The 22449-nt window shown below is 37.4% G+C and overlaps 1 protein-coding gene across 3 annotated transcripts in view; it reads right to left on the reverse strand.

Annotated features, from left to right (window-relative positions):
- HS3ST5 (heparan sulfate-glucosamine 3-sulfotransferase 5) overlaps positions 1-22449 on the reverse strand; it is a 187140-nt gene that overhangs the window by 78064 nt on the left and 86627 nt on the right. For all 3 annotated transcript variants that reach the window (XM_027634126.1, XM_027634128.1, XM_027634127.1), the window contains one exon: positions 10573-10780. The gene's annotated coding sequence lies outside the window, so the exon portion shown is untranslated. The remainder of the gene's footprint in view (positions 1-10572; positions 10781-22449) is intronic.

Genomic DNA, 22449 nt, shown 5'->3' on the forward strand with positions numbered 1-22449 from the left:
AAGCAATACTTCTACAGTGAACTTGTCAGTTTTTGCCAAGTGCTCCACTCAGCTTTGGAGACCAGAGTAGCCTTGTTAGGTTTCTACGACACCCTAATTACATACATCTGAGATTGCAGAATGCTTTAATTTAAGCCAGCACACAATCAAATGCTGTGCTGTCACAAATATTCAGAAACATCATCTGCCAGGATCAAGAGTAATTGAACTGATATCTACTGGGTTTTATCTGCAGCTTTGGCGCATAATTTTTCATTTTCTTTAGAAGGCTTTAACACAAAGAGAGAACATGCCTAGAGTCCCACAGAGGTGTTTTGACATTAGGCTTAATAAAGCATGAAGAACTCATTAATAAATAATGTTCTGCTGGTTAACAAGTAAAGCTGAATGCATTCACGAGACGCAGAAGTAGATCACATCATGCGTGAAGCCAAATAAGTTGTTAAAATGATTGCAATGGTCCCCTTTCTTCAGTGTGCTTGGCACAGCCCAGCACAACATTGCAGAAATAAAAAACACTGCAGCATATATGCATGCACCTTCAATTATAATGTTACCTGTCAATTTTTATTTGCACTCAGTGGGATTGAGGGATTTGTAAACAAGCATTCATGACAGTGACAAAGAGCTATTTATATATTGTTAAGCTTTACTGAGAGTGAGCACTGCTGTCTGGAGTTTCAAAGGAAAAGACCTCTTGTATTCATCGAGCTATGCATCATCCCATTCCTGTGTCAAAGCTACAATCTTGATACATTTTACTACAGACACATTTGAGTTACAGCTTTCAAGGCTGTGTCAATATTTCCATACGTCCTTATTTTCCAAGGTTAAACATTCTGGCAAGTTTTGAATCAAGGTCTGAGGAGAGCTTCTATTTGCTTGGGGTCAATTACAAAACTCCCATCAGCTTCAGCTAGAGTCAGATTTCATGCGGAATCTGGAGTATGATTGTGGCAACATTAGGGTCTGGATTCACCTTCCATCACGACGATTTTCTCAGTTAAGTGACTAAGCTGGGAGCTGAAGTCACCCTAAACTCTCCCTATAAGCAGTGCCAAGAGACAAACGTTTCCAGAATGTGATTCAGATCTGGGCTTCTTATTACAGAATCAGCTTAAAATGAGCAAGTTCTCAATTTAGAGAGTTCTGCTACATGCTTATGATTCTAGGCAGGAAAACTTCTCAGTCCCTCCAATGAGGCTAAGGAACAGATTGTACAATTCAAGTTTGGGCCTGTGAGATCCACGCAGTTTGTGAGGGGAAAAAAATAAAGGAAAATGTTTCCTTATTTTTAGTTTATCTTTGAGATATAGTCATATTCTAAATAAAGGAGTCATGATATTCACAAACGGGGACAAAGAATCCAAATGCATGTCTCCAAGTCTTGGGCACAGTTTCTGTAACTACAGAAATGCTACAGTCTCCTGTGTTAGTTCACTGTCGTTTGGGGGTAGTGCAACTATCTTGGAATGAATATTGAAAAAAAAAAATTCATGACATTTATTTACTGAAAACCTAACTTCCAGCATATTCAGAGTGCTTATAAAAATTAGATTATTTTCACACCTGACTGAGCTGCCAGGTTCCAAGAGTTACTGAGAATAAGAGGATTGGATGAAGCTATAATAACTTCTGAAAACGACTTAAAAACTCTGATGTATTTGATGAAAGGAATAGCTACTTAGATGGGGCAATCTTTCCAGTTGTTTGGGGATTTTTTAAAGAGAAGATATTAAGAAAATAAACTTCAGATCCATGCCATTTTTAGAATATGAAACTGAAAAGTACCAAACCATTTAATCTGAGTCACAAATGGGGTGATATTCATGTGACATTTTGAATTTTGCAAAACAGGACAAAAGTAGAAAGGCTTTTTTTCTAAACATCCACATATTTCAGGGATCTGAAATATTAAAGAAGCATCTGTGATATGGAACAGTAGGCAGAAGTTGATACATTTATTTTCCATGGTTTTCTTCCATTTACCATTGAACATCATTTCTATCCATGATAACACAAGAATACAAATGCATGAGCAGAAGTCATTGAAAACTCAAGTATTTTAGTGAGTACACTTTCTATATATTATCCTATGCCTTCACAGTCTCTGCTGGCTTGGTGTTGGAAAGCAGACTTGGCGTCAGTTACCTCTGAAAATGAGATGTAAATTTTAGAATTCGGTTTCTATTCCCTTTTTTCCCCAATTAAAGCCTAAGTACTCAAACCAGGAAAATCTTGCTCATGTTCTCAGGTGAGAATCTCAAGATTACTGAGAAATTTTCAGTGTCCAATCAATGCAGAACACAAGTTTTTGGAGGTACTTGTCGTGTGTGATCTGAACTGCCAGCAGAATGAGAGTTAGCTGAATACACAGCATAGCTAATACAGCAATGCTTCTGGGTTGTGTGACCACAGGATTTGAAGTGACAAACTTTCTTGCGCTTGAGGTTGTGAATCCTCAAATGGTAGTTTTTTGTATTCAGATTCTTCTTGTACTATACTTCAGGTATTTACATCCTTCTAGGACCATGCCAATAATCCAGAAATATATATAAGGACATTGACTTTTGTTCTTAAGGACATAAATTAGGAATAAGTTAGTGTTACACAACATTGGGCAGTAAAATTATAACAAAGTTCTATCCATTGTAGGAATTTGCATAGTTTTAGAATGCTTATATCCACAAGATGTTAAAAAAGTAAATATTCAAGTTTTGTTTACGGTGAGCTTTATGACTGCATGAGGGTGCAGCTGACACTTTCAAACAAGCTGTAACAGATATTCACGTAGCAATATGTATATATTACCATGTGATGGAATCACACAAATACATACAGCTGTAAAACAAAGTGCATTATGGAAAGAAAATACTATTGCCACCTCATGTTGACACACAATAATCTGCAAGGAGAAAAAAATTGGTGAATAGTGCTACAAAATAGTAAAGTTAGTACATCAAAAACAGTAAGGAAAAGAAAGCAAAGCTGTTAAGGTAGGGATCACTTTGTCAAGCCCTCTAAAATAATGGCTTTCTTGATCTCCATTAAGATACCAATATATTAATAAAGGAGGGGAAATGCCACTATCAGAACAAGGAGGAAGGACAGAGTAAACTTTAGTATACACGACTTGCAACCGGGTTTGTAATTCTCTTTTAGGGAAGGAAGGAGGATTTAAGCTTCCAAGTAACCATTAAAAATATAGAAAAAAATACCATAATTCCCCAAGGAACCTGGTATTTTTATGGCAGTATTTCCCGTGAGTCTCCTAGCAGATCAAAGCTTGTCAGCTCTCATTACATCCCCTTGAGAGCAAAATGCTCTGCAGTTTCTGATTTGCAAAGGCTCCAGGAGGCAGAGGCTGATCAGGAAAGGGTTTTGGGGTGTTCACTTCCCCATCTCTGCTGGGATTTCCCAAAGTGACAGGGCATTTTTGGGAGGGACAACACCGCTAGACCCTGAAGTGGATTGGTTGGCTGTTCATTCCTCAGGGAAGCTGGGTTACACAAATGGTCAAGGAAAAGAAATTCCCAGATTTTTAGAGGAGTCCCCTGTGCCCTTTTAGCTGGTCAGACTGCAGCTAGGATTTATGATTATACCTTATGATTCGAGCGCTGAAACAGGAGAAATTCTGCATTGTTCCCAGGCCTTCTCTAACAAGCTCTGTATTTTAAGTACCCCTCTAGGAATATACACACAATTTAGAAAAACAAATCCTTTATTCATGATGGCAGTAAGTACAGCATGGCTGTACATATACCAATTAAATAGTAGTTTTGCATTTTTTATTTTATTCCTCCCAATAACTACATGTTCCTACAAGTGCCTCACAAGCAGGCACTGAGTTTTCTACACAGCCTTTAATGGAGAACATTTTAAAGAGTTTTCATAAAGTGAATGAAGCTGGGATAAACAGCACAGCTGTTGAGCCAGTAAGAGACTACAAGGAAGGATTTATCAGGAGGAAAATGTTCTAGGAATATATTTTCCTTATGAGGCTCAAATATTAACCAATTACGATTAGTACTCCAGTTCACATATGCAAAATATATAAGGAAAATAAACAGGGTGACTTGAGTACTGTATGAATAGATCCTTGCTTTTGAGACAGGAATTTCTGACAAGTTTTCTACCAAAAATCAAAACCATGCAATCACCAGAAGAAAAACAAAAAGCTGAAGAGCTGCATTGTCATTTTACTCTTGTTTATTCCTTAATGTGATCTGGAGGAAACAAAAGAGAACTATTTATTTACTTGGGTTATGTGTTGACCTCAGAAAATCCAGGGCAATAAACTGCAGATGGAGGCTTACATCCACAAAAATCCTCATGAGTGAGGCCCCAGGAAGTCTTTTTTCTGCTCCTTGGTGGGGAAACTGAGTAAAGCAAAGACAGTGCTGCCAGGTAAAAGATTCGAGATTTTGACAGTAAATACCAACAGTTTTACAGTTATTTCTGCTCCATAAAGATGCTTGTAATTTTTCATTAGTGTTTGGCGTCAGGCTCAAAGACCTGTTCCATCCTGAAATTGGACTCCCAGCTTCCCCAAGAATATTGTGTGTGGCTTCTCCAACTGTGTGCTTTCATGGGACATTATTTGCTTACAGCTTTCACGTGTGCTTTTACCTCTACTCACCAGTTATTTATTCCTACAGGAACTGTTGTATGCTGACACTTCACAGATGAAGGATGGTAGTATGATATCCCAGAGTTTAAATCACTTGTCTTTAATTTTTACCCCACCAAGAGGAGAAATATTAAATTTAGCAGACATACAGAACTTCAGGAAGTAAAATTCTTTATTGAGAGACCTTTTCAGTGTCTATAGACCCTAAAACTCACTGCATAACCAGAAAAGAAGCATTATGCCTTTCTCAGGAACCCTCTTTGCTTGGAAGGTTTCAGATTTTTTCTTGTAGAATCTGTCCATTTCTAGAAAATGAAAAAGTAATCACAGATATCAAGAAATTCAAACAGGTTGTACCTTTGACAACAAGATAGAGCTTTCCATCCTAATGCCTAAGAGAGCCTAAGAGACGCTGCACTGCAGGAACAGTGTTCTCTTATTGTGAAGGGTGAAACAGCCCTGGATACAGTGAGTCATACCATTTCCTTAAAAAGTAAGCAGAGATCTTTATGGTTAGGCCTTTTTCCTGGAGGTATGTAAGAATTTTCTAGATTTTGTTGGTTTTGCTGCCTCGTTTTCTACGCACGTTTAAAAGCTAGCAAGGACTGAAAAAAAATGTGTTGCAGATGCTTTTAATTGGACTGGAAAGAGTTCTTGGTTCATTCTGTGGGGCCACAGCTGAGTGACGTGCTTATTCCTGTCTTTTTCCAAGATGTAAACAGCCTCATTGCAAATCAATGCTTAAGGCATACACCTAGGAATCTTGCTTAACTGGCTGTTTGGATCATTTCTGTCTTTCAACCAATATTGTCTGGATCTCACCCAAATTCAATTGCAGCCAGATGCTCTTCTCCAGGAGCCACTTTCCTCTAGGCAGTGCAACATCTTTGTGATGGCTCTGGTTACATCTGTGGAAAATGAGATATACACTTGGGTGTCATCTGCAAAGCCTGTAGCAGCTTAGCCCCTCTCTGAAGAGTTTTCTGGAAGTATTGGAAAAGGATGTAGGGAAAGGATTTACAGCCCTATGGTCAGACTGCAGGTGCAGGATATTGGAAAAAAAAAATGATGTTACCAGTTGTTTTGGGGTCCTATTGAAACCAGGTCTTGTGTTTGCAAGGTATACAAATTGTGATATATTCACTTAGCATTTAAAGGAAGAAGAAAGATAAGTAAGTCCTCCACCTTCTCTGAAATTAAAAAGTCCTTGCAAATTAATACAGCCACGCAAAACTGGATTATTAATACTAGTAAATGGAAACATGGTGCACAATATAAAACTCTGCATAAAGCAGATAGAATAAAGACTATCATTGCTTACTGCAATACGTTTTGGTCACTGTATATTTCACATTTAATTTTACGGTGCAGGAGATATTACTGAAGGAACAGCTTTACTTGATAATTTTCTTGTTTGGTAGAGCTGATATATTAAAAGGTTAATGTCCTAAATTTACATTTTTCTGGACTGATTATTTCTTATTCCAGTCTCTCCTTCCTCATTCTTAACCTTCTTAAATAGAAATGATATAAAATAGGACTTCTTTTTGACAGTTTTAGCCAGAAAACCTTACTTTCCCTGCTGATTTTCATGCTCTACAAGCTTTGCCATCATAAACCACTTTGCATGTATTAAGGAGTATTATATTAGATGAGGCAATTTAAGTGTATCCCATTTCACTTGGTGAAACTAAGGAGCTTTGCATTATAACTAAGTTGAGCTCATGAGAATATGTTTAAAGTATGTGTTACCTGAAACTGAAGTTAGCTAGTCATTCAATACTGCAACCTGTGGGTTTGCAAAACGATGGCAGAAGTCCTGCTGTGAGGGAGATAGGAAAATTATTATAATCTGCATTTCTAAATTGAATGAGTATTTTGCTCAGCAGAGGCCTCTTGACTGCAAATAGTCTGAAATTACATCCTGCTGTTTAAAGTGCCTTTTTTTCCAAGTGAGTAAAAATGCCCACATTTTCATAAATCAAATATTTTTTAAATCTTACATGAATTAAATTATCAATAAAGTCATACATCCTTAGTGCCTCTTGTAAAAGTTTTTTGGTATTCATATTTTTCATCGAAGGGACAAAGTGCCTAGAATTCATGGGTTTATACTTTTAATTATTTAATTATTATATTGTTACAACTTATTGTCATATCTCTCTCATGAATTTATTACTGAAAAAAATTACATGTTTAAAAGTTTCTTATTTTGTAGAGGAGAAAATTGTAATACAGATATTTCATCAGAATCAGCATAGATGTGGTGCTCAACATACTAGTAAGGTAAACTCTTACGTGAAGTTTCCAGAAATGACTACACAAACATGAGCAAGAGACTATGAACAAGCAAGAAGACACAGGGAACAAACTTTTGCCACAAGAGTAGCATGGTAAACATAACTTCTTTCATGTAAATTCTTTATCTCATTAAAGCTAGAAATTACACCAAAAAAAAAAAAAGAAATAAAAAGGTCTGGAGATTAGGATTAGATATCATAGTATGTTCTAATGTGTAAGAGAAACAAATACTGTTAATTAATTTTTGTTTTACTGTGTAAAACCAATAAATACTATAAATACATTGCATTGCATCCTGTCTAAGAGTCCAAAATGGAAGAGGAGGTGTCTCAACTTACCCTTCTCAAATTCTCTATCCTTTAAGTAGTGATCAGTGAAAAGATTGACAACAAAAGAATATGTTGAAACAACTTGCATGGATGTCTGTGCTCCACAACCAGAGTCAGTGGAAGCCTCAGTTTTGCAACACTCGGCTGTGGAAATGTTTCTAAGTTAAATAGACCAGGACTAATTCTCTTGGCCATAGCGTGGGTGACCCTGTCTCTCCATCCCAAAACAAGGTGGTTGTATTCTTAGTGGCTTCCTGGAAGCCGTCCCTTCCCCATGCTGCTCCCTGAAATCTACTGTGCATTGAGTGGGACTGTGAGCCAAAACCATGCTAGGAAACATGTGAATGGATAGGATGGATGAGCAGGAGACAGGGATCAAACTCATGCTTAAGCCTTGTTTTGCTCCTATAGGTAGATGTATGCAGCTCTGATGTATGCATGTTTTCTTATAAGAAGTAATGGTTGAGAGGAAGATGTAGTTACTCTTGTGTGAAAGGTGGTTCTCAGGAGAACCAACAAGTCAGGCAAAGGTGACGACAAGGGCACGAACGTATCTTAAACACAACCTGTTTTTCTGGATCTTAAGGGACCTTATGTTTAGTTTCAGTCTTGCTGCTTTAGATTAGGATTCACAGCTCTGACCTACTTCTGAAATGGTGGACAGATCACTTCTGTTTTTCATCCTCACAAAATATATTTGATAGAAGACATTTTTCTTTCTGCATTATAAGTAAACCTCCTAGGACACGGAAGGGTAGAATTCAGTCTTTCCCATGTTAGGGGACTCTCCTCCCAACCTCTTGCAAGAAGTTATACCCTCCAGGATGTAGTCTGTATGCCATAGGTTTAGCATAAAATCTGCAGGATCAGTTTTAAATCTCAGGTTATGCCAAATGTTCCCAGTTCATAAGCCATCATATTACTATTTTTTTCTTTCAAATCCACAGTGTTTCTTTTGATCTAATAAGCTAGGTACTCAATTCAGTATAGCCATCATTTATTCACTTATATTACGGAAATTTCTTACTTTTGTTACCTAAGCTTCTGCAGGCCTGGTGGATAAACCTCACTGCATGCATTTGATAAAAGTCAGTCAGAAACAAAATTAATCATGGAAAATTTGGACAGGTGAAACTCCACTGGTTTTGCAGCCAGTCAGATAATTTAGCTTATTCTTTTTGATTTGCGCTGTTTAAATGAACATATCCACTACCTGTCAAAGACAGTTTTTTCTCCAATCTATAAATAAAGTTCGTAACACTTTTAGCACAAACTAAAAAATCCACAAAACTGAAGAGTAAAGCAATTTTTTTTTTTGCATAATTTTCCATCCAAATTTTTATACTGGTATTAATGAATGTGCGCTTTAGTAACAATACTTTAAGTAAAATGAAAGATATATAGGATCCTTAACCTCATGAAGTTCTACTTGGACTTCCAAGTACAAGTTGTGTCTAGGTAGGGGCAATCCTGGATATAAGTACAGACTGGGAGACGAACTCATTGAGAGCAGCCCTGTGGAGAAAGACTTGGGGGTTCTTATGGATGAAAAGCTGGAATGAGACAGTGGTGTGCACTTGCAGTCTAGAAGGCCAACCATATCCTAGGCTGCATCAAAAGAGGTAATATTATAAAAAAGTCTACACATTAAAGCTACAACATATGCCCAATATCAATTTTACTTTCTTGGAAAATATTTAGGCATCACAGTGAGGGCACCTCACAGAACTAACAGCTCTCCTCCATACAAAAAAACCACACAATCTTGCAACTCCTCTAAGCTTCCGCTTTTGAATGAAGTCTGTATTTTTATATTCATATTCCTACTGAACTCTATTACAAAAATTCTCAGTAACTTCAGTAGAACTGGGGTAGATCAAAATTGTATTTTTTTTTCTCCTCTTCTCCTATCTGGAGTAGACATTTGGTGCCAATGGGGAAACAATGTCTTTTGATAAGGGATGATATTTTTGTCTTCTAATTATTTTATGCAGGGACTAGGCATTTAGAATGCAAACATAAATACTAGCTAGAGTAGTAGACAGAAGGAGATTGATTAGAAAGCTATTATTCAGATGATATCACTAGAATCCTTCCACAAAAATGAGAAAGCAGAACCTAATTCCTGTAGTTCTAATTACATCAAGTTTGAGCTCCATTTATTTTAGCCAATAAGTTTCCTGAAATTATTTTAATAGGTTGTGGGGATGTTTAAAAAGAAAAAGTAGTATTTGTAAAACTAATTATTTTTTTTAAAATGGCCATATAAATTAAGAAACTTTGCCAGAGTAAAACTGAAAAGAACTTTTTCTCCCTCTTTCCCCAAACCAAGATGGAGCATTAATCCTGAAGAATATCCTGCAAAAGACGAAAAACAGATGGCAATCATAGAATAAAATCAAGGTTACATGATTGTTCACTTTCTCTGCTTCTCATAGCATTATCCACATCATTATAAACATAATTTTTTTTATAATGTTATGATTAGTGCTGAAAATCCTGATGTACCCTTATGATCTTGCTACTTTCCTTGTCAGTTATGTGTCTGAGACATGACTTGATGTGCACATATGCCCACACACATTCCACCACCTTTCTGAGCATGTACTGTTTTCAGAATTATTTCTTCTACATTTTCGATCATGCCATAGAAAAATTATGCCAGTGAATTATCCTGATCAAGGCTGATTTCCTGAGGTGGCAAAATAGTGTCAGAATAATATCTATAGATTATATAAGATTTTAAGAGAGATCAAAAGATAGAAAAAGAATTTTATTAAAATCTCACAGCTTCCAGAAAGTAAATAGCTGCCATTAGGAAGAAATTAATTTTTTTCTAACATGCTATGCATGTTTTTACCATTCCCCTCAAGTCCACATGCCATCTAGAACAACTAAACACACAGCTGAGCAAACACCTACCCCGTCATCCCCAAACAAGAACCATCTTGTGAATAAAGGTAAGCAGAATACTCTTGTCCCCCTTTTACCTGTTGTAAGCCAGGTGAGAGTGATTGAAATCCACTAAATCCAAGTTTAGAAGAACTACCACAAAAATGGTTAATGGTAATCAAGCTCAGAACATGGGTAGATCTTTCTCTTGTTGGCCAGAGAGTCATTCAGAGGGCTTTAAGTTGTACCAGCTCACTAAGCATGTTTATCATGTGGCAGTTAAAAGCATGATCTCAGCTCTATATGTGATGTCAATTCACCATTTTATTCACTTATGTCTCTGTCTAAGCAAAAAATTGAAACATATTCTGCAGTGCTAAAGGTTAAATTAAACTTCAGACTTTTAAGGAAGACACTAACCTTTGTGTCCTTATGCACGTCCAGAAAGTCCAGCACATCTACGTTTGATGAAGAACATTCCAGAAGAATTTAACTCATCTGTTCTGATGTTCAGTCTCAGGAAGTCTTTAGTGTTTACTGAAAAGACCAGTCGGGGAATAAAGCATGTCCAGGTATGCAGATGGAAAAATCAGGCATCTCTGCTGAAATGGTGTACAACTTGCTGAGCCTGTACAAAAAGAGAAGACACTTGCTACGTATTTTAAAAGGAACTCAACAAGCTAAACTAAACAACTGAAAAAACAAGCACTCCGTTTCCCTGTTTAAGAATAAAAATAATTTTTTTTCAGTAGGGGCCCAGAGGTAGTACTTGTCAGCTCATGTTTTTTGAAGTACTGTCTCAGTATCTTGTAAACATTGGCAGCCTGGAATCTAGAGCACAGGTTAGGGAGAAAGGGGAAGAGAAAGGAAAATTACAGCAAATGTTTCACAATACGAAGCCCCAGACAAAAGCCATTCCTGATGACAGAAAATTGCTAAATACACTTATTTTAAGTGGGTTAGAAACAAAAGAATGTTAGATCTTTACTGGTAAGAGGTAATATATTGCACATGATACTGCTACTCTGCTACATTTTACCTTGATACTGGACAGAAATGTATTTTACAGTCATTTTGTAAATCACTGGAGAAACTACTTTTATATTGAGAATAATGCCAGATCCATCTGGAGAAAATGTTAAAAATATTTAGTGAGATTTTCTAACTGATCTTGCTTTTTCTTTTTTTTCTGTTTTTTTTTTTTTTTGGTTGGTTGGTTGGTTGATTTGGGTTTTTTGTTTTGTTTATTTTGCTTGGTGGTTTTTTTGTTTGTTTGTTTTTTCCCAGTTATCTATGCCTCCATATTGAAGAAATGGAACACAGATACAAACGTGAATATGGTATTTAACTGGAAATTCCATACTATTCCATACAATTTCTAGCTTCAAGTATGAACATATCTACTTTCTTTCAAAGTAAATCAAGCATCAAGGAATTTGCAATACAGATAAGCCCTCAAAACCATCAATGCCAATGTGACTTGCCAAAAGACATTATCTCCACAATTATTCTCTTAGCTGGCAAAAAATACTTTTGAGTAGAGGGTCAGAATTAAACCAAAAGGTTTCTACAAAAATATTACAAAGAATGACCAGTTTGAGCACCTTAGATTATGGCTGGAGTCTAAAAAGTGCAGTTGCCTTTGCACATGTTAAATTAAATTTTGCACCAATAAAGAAACGTAGAAATGTACAAGAATCTTGTAAAAGTCTAGGAAAATAGCAGTCACCCTTTCTTTGCAATGAAGTGTTTATTTCACCACATAATTTCCCTCTACATTACATAAACCACTTATTTGGCTCAACAGCAGTTTACTTCTGTCTGCTGTTGCCTGTATGATACATGATTTAAAATGCTGCGTATTGTGTTTTTCTATCACAAACACTTATTCGTTAATAATTTATCAGATAAATGGTTTCTGATTGAGCAATTTAAAAAATATAGGCAAATCAATGGCAAAAGACACCAAGCAGCATATTATAATGATACAATAATTCGAGCTCATACATTACACTGAATTGATAGTGTCCCAAAAGCCCTCTTTTGATAGCTCAGTTTCATAGAGTAAATGTTCAGCTGAAATAACTAATAAAACATGGGAATTACTGCTCTAAGAAATCATGCCAGTATGATGAACAGTATCTTTGAGAACTAATAGGTTGGCTATAGAAAGTAAAGAAATAAACCAACCCTACAAAACATCTCTGTAAGCCTACAAGCTCTCCCTGGAGGAAGATTAATAGTCACATGAAGAAGACAATGAACTCATCTATCAGGCGTGAATGGCACTTTGAAAATCATAAGGGTCTGATTCCTTTGATGTCAGTGATACTAAGAGATATAGATTGTAGCATTAGATCCAAACAGTGTTTGTTATCACTTGTATGTGTGACACAGACTATGAGGGAAGCAAATGTGATAAATCCCTTAAGAGAGAGCTCTCAAGGGACTCTTGATATGTCACAAATAAGCTCTGCTCTGAGTTACAGGATTTTCAGCTGAGTTGTTCACAAGGAAAATAAAATGTATTCTAAGGGCTTTGCTATGGACATGATCACCAACTTTGAGGTTTTAGAGAAAAGAAGGGAGATTTGAAAACACTTTTGGAGAAAAGCTGCATATATACATTTCCCCTCTTTCCAACAGGTGGATTACATGAATTAAATAACTTAAAATTTTTCAGGGCAATACTCAATCTCCCTAAGAATAATGTTGTTAAAAGTTGTATAATTTTACACATTCTGGCAGAATGAACCAGTTTATTCTGGCTTGAGGAGGCTCAGGTTTGAGGAGATCAGGCTTGAGGAGACTAGTCAATAATGTGTTGACAATAAGTAGACTTACTTACAAAATGGATTCTGTTCAGGTTAAATGAACACATATATTCTGCCAACAATAGATTGTTTTCAAACTTAGATAGAATTTCTCTTCTGTTATTTGATGAAGTTCTCATATTGATCATAAACAATAAGTTTCAGGAATGACAGATCTACCAATAAAAGCTGCCATTCAACATGGAATATATGCTAATATCAATACATATAATTATATATAATGATCACAAATGTAATTGATTTATTTATTGTAAACAGTTTAAATGAATACATATGAAGTAAAAAATCAAATTAAATGGAGTAACATAATTTTTTTTCTTATTTGATTTCTAATTTAATTATTTCTATTTGTGGTAATAAGAACACTAGGAATTTTTGTTTAATGACTGTCCATTTTTAATGTGCATTTATCCACTCTAACTAAGACTAGAGTCTTTGTCTAATGTATCCTTTCAGACTTCATGTCCAGGATCCAAAGAGTTCTCTATGCCCCACAAGAGGACAAAAGGACCACTTTTCTTTCTTAAAGTAAGAATCCTTTCAACAGAGTGCTTTTTCTGTAAGAGTGCCAGTATTAGCATTAACACTATTTAGTAAGTTGTGTAACTCTTTTTGCACAAAAACCCCCTCCTAGATGCTTTTGTTCTAATAAGCTAAATAGGCACAGACATAGTTAGAGAGATATAATAGAGAAACACAAAATTTTTAGGGATCTAAGCAGTTCCTGTGTGTAAAGCCTTAGCTACTGTTTCAGTCCATGAATTACCTGGTCTTCTCAGTGTTCCCACTTGCCTCATGTTATCACATAATGGTAGAATTGTTACGGTTCTAATGTTTTCTTCACCTTTTCAGTGAAGAAATGTTTCCTGATACTCAATCTAAACCTCCCGGGTGGAACTTGAGGCCACTTTGCTCCTAGGTTCCCTTTTTAAATGATCTGGTTCATTCCTCTCATGTCCTAGGTATCACTCTGGCCATAGGTCCCACAGACCTGCCTACTCCTCATAGGCAGTAGAGACTAAACTTTGCCAGGCTTGACACCTTCTTCTCTATACAGTTGTTTGAACATACCCTAGACAGCTGTGGTCCTTATATAGTCCCACATTCACTTAGTAAACAGACAGGAGGAGAGGATTAAGCAATAAGAGCATAACCCATTTATGTAGCTGTATCATCACTCTTCATTGAGAGCAAACTCCTTACTCAGCCACTTGATGACTTAAAAGCATTTCAAAGTTCACAGAATTACAAAGCAAAGGGTATTGTATCTCATTAGAAAATATTCAAGACGAGTAACCTGCTCTGCATAAAGGTTTGAGCTGGTTCCCACTCCTGTCAAAGGCAAGGCAACTAAATACTGCATAGCTATCTGGCTGTTCCAGTGCCCAGTATTGTGGACTTGAGCAATTAAAAATCATAAGACAAAGTACACCAAAAAGTAAGTCTTGAAGGTTATGTTTGTGTCTTTTAAATAATGAACCTGAGTCGGTTTACCGGTTTCCTTCTCTGAATCTTTAAATGTGGGGGTGTTTGTATGGTTCAAGAAAAAAAAATATTATAAAAACGGGTGAAAAGACAAGAGTGTCCTCATATAGTAAAGGCAGAATTTAAAAAGAAATTTTCTTCTTTTTTTTAATTTTTAATTTATCTTTTTTTAGCTCAGAAAATAGCAAACAACTGAAGACTTGGATATTTTAAGAATATATCTGCTCTTTATTCACAGATGAAAGTTACTCTTCCTCAAATAATACACAAAGTCTGATCATGTGCACACACTTTGTCCTTTTCAATGAAAAATAAAATGAGTTCGATTAAACCATGACAGCTGAATCATACTTCTACAGAATGAGACAGAAGGTATTAACTCTTAAAGTGTCAAGGCTACTCTGGAAGGTTCAAGTCACAGTCAGAATTGGTCCCTACAAAATAATGAATTTGCTGTAATGCCAAGAAAAGAGATACAGAAAGCAATTATGTGACTGGTGACAAAGGAAAAAAAAAAGTAAAACAAGTCTCACTCACACAGATTTTCATTTGCAGGCTTTCCCTGGCTTCTCTCTGCAAATACCTGCAAAGCTGGCCCATCCTGTACACATTCACCTTTCTGGTATTTCTCTGAACTCCCTCTCACCCTAGTATGTCATTTCCCTGCCAGCTTCCCTGCCAGCCCCAAGATTTCTTGATTTGAATTAGGTCTACCCTCTTTCTGAATTATACCATGATCTTTAGCTCATGGGTCGATCCAAATTCTCTGCTCCATAAAAATAATTTTCAGAATAACCTAAAATTTCTCAGCCTATGGCATCTCTCCAAACCTGACAATCAGACTGCCCCAACTTCTAGAGAAGCCAGAGTTTCTAGTATTTGTATCTCTGGGGTAAATCTTTCTGACAGATTGCCTTGGGGTAGCAGCATTGGGAAGCCCTGCAGTACAGTCCTGAAGAGCTGACTGCACGTAGTCCAGAAACTGTTGATGAAATCTGGGAGGAATTTCTATAGATTGCTTCTTCCACCTGCCAGATATATATGAAATGCAATTACCCTCAGGGAAACAACCCCCCATTGTTGCAAATTTTGACATGTCACATATTACCTACTCAGATGGTATTCAAAATGTTTGAGAGATGTGTGAAATCTTAACATGTCATAATGGCCACCACATCATGTGTTCATCATCAGCTTTTCAGTTCCAAGTTAAACTTTGGCTGCACAACAGAATGAACTTCAAACAGTTCAATGATTTGCCACCAAAAGTTGAATACTAGCGACCTGCATCTCAAAATTTTAAGATATATTTTTCCTTTTGAACTATTTCAGTGTAATAAAACATGGCTTAGACTATTTGCATCAAGGTGTAATAGAGATTGGTAAACACACTGTGCTAGTGTGTCCACATTTCAAAATAAGCACAAACCTCCTCTTTTTCCTCTTTAGCTGCCAGGTAAAAAGTGAGATCAGCATTTCACATTGAGTAATTTTTTACTGTGGTGTAAACCCAGTGCAGTGTGTCTACTCTGAGAAATTTATAACAAAACAAAAAAATGATCAAACTAAAATTACATTAAAAAAGGTATGAAATGTGCACTAAATCTCTTGAGGCAGTAGTCTTAAATAACAAGGTTCTGCTGCAATAAATATTTAATAAGAAAAGCAAGAATAAAATAAGCATGAACAAGTATTTTCAAAGTACCCTTCAACAGGGGTATGTACAATAAATAAAATATCATTTATATCTGAGTACTGTTCAAAGTACCACAAAAGAGTATATATATACCTTTAATCCACCATATTTCCTATATACGCCATATAAGTATATCCAATATACGCTTTATGTCTGTTCTTTTGCACTAATTGTGTAACAACTATTCAGTACAAATTGCTACCTGGGAAAAGAATAGCTGCTTTACTGATGTAAATTCAGCACATTAGCACAACTGTACAGCCAGTTACAGCAGCTGAAACTCATGTTGCATGATCTACAGAAATGGGTCAGCTTTATGAGGAAATCCCTAGTTCTTGTAGGAAATAAATAATGAACTTCCTCTTGGGAGGAGACCCTTTTGAAGACACAAGGCCAACGTGAATTTTCTTAGCAGGAAATGTGTTTTCTATGAGTCAGAGAGAGGAACAGCCAGTGGTCCAGCATCCCCGCCTCGGTGCAGAGAGATGCCTTTTATCACACATGAGACACAGTGCAAAAGCGTACAGGGAGTGGATGGAGCTATGACAGCATTCATGTCACAGCCCTGGTAGTGGGGATACACCATGCTCACTGGGAAGGGAACACATAGTGACCCTTGGCAGCTTTGTGTGACAGTGAGAAGACTAGGAGGGCCAGTGGGACTCACACATGCTCATCAGCACATTACAGACTGACAACCCAGTCCAAAGATTTCATGAATGCCATTAAGGTACCTATATCTAAAAAGAAGAAATTTATTAAGAAGATATTTCTCATATATACATATATATATATATATATATAATTTATTTATGTTCAAATATATTTAAATACATGTATTCACAACACTAACTATTTTTGGACAGAAAGGAAGAGTAAAAAGTCAGTGTATATTATGACAACTGCTATGGATTTTTTCCCTTCAAAATCTCAGTACATATTAATATCAGCTGCTTTATCTCTTCACGGCTACTTATTAAATTTAATCATGTAGTGCCTGATACAATCTGTAAGTGAACAGCTGAAAAACCACCATAAGGGATTCTTCACTTCCATGTCACAGGTATTTTGTCTTTCCTAATCCATGAGCCACAGTTCACAGGCAAGCTCTTCTTTATTTTGGTGTTAGGCACTGTGGGGGTAACTGTACATTTGGTCCTGTCTCCTGCCCTCTTAACTGCAGCTTCCAAATATTTCAGTTATCTGGATTTTTAAAAAGAGGCAAGAAAAACTACCAGAAGACCCATTACTGCAGCATATGAGATAAAAGGAGAAGATGAGACAACTGGGCTTGGCCAGCCTTGAGAAAGGAAGGCTAATGAGAGACCTTGCTGTGGTCTACAGTCACCTAAGAGGAAGATATGGAGAAGATAAAACCAGACTCTCCTCAGAGGTGCACAGTGGGACGGTGAGAAGAATTGGTCACAATATGTAACACAGAAAATTATGGCAGAATAAAAATAAAAAGAATTTGCTGTGAAGGTGGTCAGTTGGAGTAGATTTTCTGGAGAGGTTGTGGAATTTCCATCCTTGGACGTAATCAAAACTCAACAGGACAAAGTTGAGCTACCTGCAGTGTGACTGGCCTGTTTCCAGTAAGAGCTTCAATGTGAGGCACTCTGAGTTCCCTTACTCCCAGGCAACTCTGCTGAGAAAAAGTCTTGGCTTCTCTGATAGATCAAGCACTGCTTGCAGACCTAGTGCCCACAAAATGCTAGGTATTGCTTGGAGGAAAGAGTTTCTTATCTTTCTGAGTGAAATCAGCAGTTCTCTGAATCCCAAACCAGATTGTATGCACAAGACCTAAAGAGTCTCAGCCCCATCAGTTTTCCAGATGCAGTCCCACACAAATGTAACTTCACAGACCTGAGCTGACTTAAAAAGATGCATAAATTGTAGAGAGCAGTAAATATAATCTGAATGCAAACATCAGGATGGCTTATCTTTTCAGTACTTTTGCTCAGTAAGTAAGTTCTTTTCTCATTTGGAAACAAGGTACAGGCCAATTGCAATATCAGTTTTATGTGTCTCCTTGATCACCTTCTTTCCCTAAACTGGTGAGCATATAAATAAGGTGAATTATTATTTTCCAGTTCTAATTTTTCTGCCTGGGTAGCTTATTTATTTAATCTGTGTTTTCAGTAGTTTTGCATTTTATCAATGTAAAAGGTTTTGGGATGTTTCCAGGCAGGTCGTGAAAAAAATGTAATTCTGCACTGAACCTCCTCAGATCTGATTCAACCACCCTCTCTCAAAGGTAGCATCCTTCGATCTCAGTACCTTGCCTTCAGACTCCTTCTGTCTCCTGGCTGCAGCAGCAGCTGCATACAACACCTGCAGTTGGTGGGAAAACAGGATTTTTCCACAGGCATGGAGAGGGACATCAGCCAGGTGCATGAGGCAGCACTGTGGGTATGGATACGTTGTGTATCTATCTGCAAAGGCTATAAAAACAGCCTATTGCTACCCAGTCAGTTGTTTAAACAGTCTAAATGGCCACTTTTTCAGAAATTGGTTCTGCACTTTGAGCAAAGACACTGTCAGCCAAGAAGAATACAAAAAATTGCCTGTGCTAAAAAAATTATCTTGCTGTTTCTTGATTTCCTTCATAAAGCCACACAGAAAGAATTGTTCTGCAGCCACATTTGACACAGAGCAGCAATATTTATTTCCAATTTGCTTTCATGTCAGTCCCCACCCTGTCCAAATGCTGCCAATAATTATCATATTAACTCATCATCATGGCAAGGCTTAGCGAACGAAGATTTGGGAAGGGCTCTACCCATGTTTTTTACAAGCGCGCTGATGGCTAAAAAGGCCAATACATGATAGACGTGACCGGTTGCAAAAGGCACAGCAGAAAGACTCCTTAGGTGGTATATTCTGAAAGATACGATTCCTACTGCATTGCCTTTTCTCCTCAAGAGTGATCCTGCGTGCTTTTTCAAAAGCATCTGCAGCGTTTTAGATGGTGTGTCTCCAGGCCTCCCGACTGGAGGCCAGAGTAGACCAGTTATGTTGATCAATATGGCCAAGGCTGAGATGTTGTTTCAGAGAGTCCTTGTATCTCCTCTTTGGGGCTCCTCTCATGCAGCAGCCAGTGGCAAGTGCATAAAGCAAGATCTTAGGGAGGCAGTGGTCCTTCATCCTTGAGACGTGTCCTGCCCAACGCAGTTATGTTCTCAGCAACATGGCCTCAATACTTGTGACTGCTGCTTGTTCTAGAACAGATGTATTGGTCACATAATCTGACCAGTGGATGTTTAGGATTGTACGAAGGCAGCGTTGATGGAAGTATTCTAGGAGTCGCAGGTGGTGGCAGTAGATGACCCATGATTTAGATCCATATAAAAGAGTAGACAGCACAATGGCTCTGTAAACACTGATCTTGGTACTTTTCTTCAAGTGCTTATTTTGCCACAGTCTCCTGTGGAGTTTTCTGAAAGCACTATATGCCTTTGTCTATCTCTCCATCAGTCTTACCATCTGAGGAGATGAGGCTACCTAGGTAATTAAACTGCTAGACTGATTTGAGTTCTGATTGGCCAATGGTGATATGGGGATGATGGAAGACTTCCTGAGGTGCAGGTTGATGGAGAACTTCTGTCTTCTTTAAGCTGACTTCCAGCCCAAAGAGCTCAGCAGCGTCTGCCCAGCAGGATGTTAAATGCTGCAGAGCTGCTTCTGTGTAGGCAACAAGGGCGGTGTCATCAGCATAAAGCAGCTCCCAGACAAGATGATTTAAGGTCTTCGTGTGGGCCTTCAGTCACCTTAGGTTGAAAAGGCTTTCATCAGTACGGTATCGAACGTAGATACCGTCCTGATCCTCGAGGTCTGCCATGGCCCTTTGGAGCATCATGCTGAAAAAGATTGTGAATAGGGTTGGTGCGAGAACGCAACCTTGTTACACATCACTGGTTATTAGAAAGGGTTCAGAAAGTGCATTGCCATATCTGACTTGGCTGTGCTGATCCTCATGGAGTGAGATGATCATTTTAAGGAACTTGGGGGGACATCCTAAACGTTCCAAAATCTGCCATAGACCTTTTCTGCTCACAGTATCGAAAGCTTTGGTGTGGTCAACAAAGGTTACATAGAGACCTTTGTTCTGTTCCCTACACTTTTGCAGTTGTCTAAGAACAAATACCATGTATTAACTGCAGATTTGAAAAAACTTTTTCCTTTGCAAAGCAGAGATATTCAGTCCAGTCTCAGATGACATGGGTGAAGTTTCACAGTGTTCTCCTGTCACATGTCAGATTAATTAACTCAGCCCTGATTAATTAAAACTAGAACTTTCTTTTATTCAACCATCTAAAATACCAAGTTCCAGTGATTTCCTGCAGAGATACACAGGCACAACAACTCCCACTGCAATCATTCATTATTCTTTACAGAGATACCATGCCATATTTCATATTCCCACTAGAATTTTACTGATGTGGCTATACTGACATTGGTAAAATTATTCTTGATTTACTTTGGCACAAAAGAGGTCAGCATCATGTCTATTGGGATAAGATTGTTCCTCCCCATGGTCATATTTACTTTACTTAGGACTACAAAAAAGAAAGTATTGCTCAATATACCATCCTTTCTCATGGAAAAAGAAAAAGAAAAAAGAAAATATAATTGCAGTCTGTTCTAAGGTGAACTGCTGCTTTTTGTGGTTACCAGGAAGAATGAGAGCAGTATCAATCCAGCTTAATATCTCTGATGTATACACAATGTTCCTTATTCAATAATGCTTCAGATATAGATAGTTCTGAGAAAAAACAAATCTTTCCTCAAAAATAGGGAGGTAGCTTTCATTAAAAATTGAGAAGACAACTGAAATGAAAACAGTTTAAGCTGTTCCCACTTCTCATGTTATTTCGTGTTGTAAACATCCACATGTGTTTACCAGCTTTGGTGAAAAACAGCAGATCCTCTAGAAACACCACCAAGAATTGCTGTCTTTGGTGTGTGGTGTTTCATCAGCTGAAACTGATAAGAAGACTGGGGAAAACAACTGAAAAAGAAGTATGTGATAGATGAAGATTGTCAAGGATAGGCAACCGAGTGACAGAAGCTGATTCACTGAGAAAGGAAGATGAATGCTTTAAAAGACTTTCTTTTCACTTTATTGAATATCTTCTCTATTTCTGTTTAACATTTCAAGATCTGTACTATCTGAAAAATTAATTGGTTTTTAAGAAGCCAATTAACATTAGTGAATAACCACATTACTTCTCGTGTATGTTAGTTTGGAAATCAAGTGTACATCCTTAGGGTGCTCAGGTATGAGTGCTAAGAACAACACAAGACCTTGAAATGAGTAGAAACTCTTAACATATCGAAATAATGCCATTTGTGATAATGTTTCAGCAGGCTGTGTGGAAGAATGGCAGTTTCTATGGATGCACAGAAAGTTTGTTTAGCAATATAACTTGGCCAATAGATCTGCTCTTTCAGCACTAGTTTGCAGCCATATAATATCTCCTAATTAATCCATGAAACTACACGTTACGTGATGCAGCCAAGAAGCCTTAAAGGCAATCCTCCCAGGTCTTTCTCATCAAAGACTTCCACTGATATTAATATGAATACTATGCATAGAGAGCTTGCAGATGGGGTACAAAAAGTTAAGCAGAGGCTTTGCTGGCCCCTCATCCTGATATAACAATCTCAACCTGAAGAACATTTATTTATCTACAGGTGTGTACTACTCAATCCATGAGCTTTAAAGACATGCAGAATATAAATTTTCTTAGGAGTTCTTACAGTGCTGTAGTACAAAAAACATCTGAAGCTGAAAAGAGGATTTCCCGCCTCCTCTGATAAAGGGGTATTATTTTCTCTTCTTTTATGGTGATCAAGTATTTCCCATGCAATCAGAGCGTGCTTTTTAGGTTTTACTCTTCCTGTAGCTTGAGGTCTATTTTAATTCCAACTTCAGTTAAAACTGAGGCTCTTATATGCTCATTTGTCTCTGGACTTTACAACCCCCCCACAAAATATTATTGTGTTTACAAGAAAATCAAGAGCACTGGCAATGCTGAAAAAACACAAACAAAATACTAATCAGAAAAACACCATCTTTTCAAAGCAAATGCTTATGGAGAGGGAGCTCTCTTCTTGTCTTACAATTCCCCCTTAAATTAATTTTGAATTACAGTTATGGTTTACTGGCAGATTGGGTTGATCTGGCACAGTGTGTGACCCAAGTCACCATTCTCCAGATCCTGAGGCCCTCTGTGTATGAAGCAGGAGAGATTGAAATGGATGTCAGAGGCAGTTGGA

Source organism: Corapipo altera, unplaced genomic scaffold (genome assembly GCF_003945725.1).
Source record: "Corapipo altera isolate COAL_440 unplaced genomic scaffold, ASM394572v1 2b, whole genome shotgun sequence".
In the NCBI taxonomy this organism is placed as follows: domain Eukaryota; kingdom Metazoa; phylum Chordata; class Aves; order Passeriformes; family Pipridae; genus Corapipo; species Corapipo altera.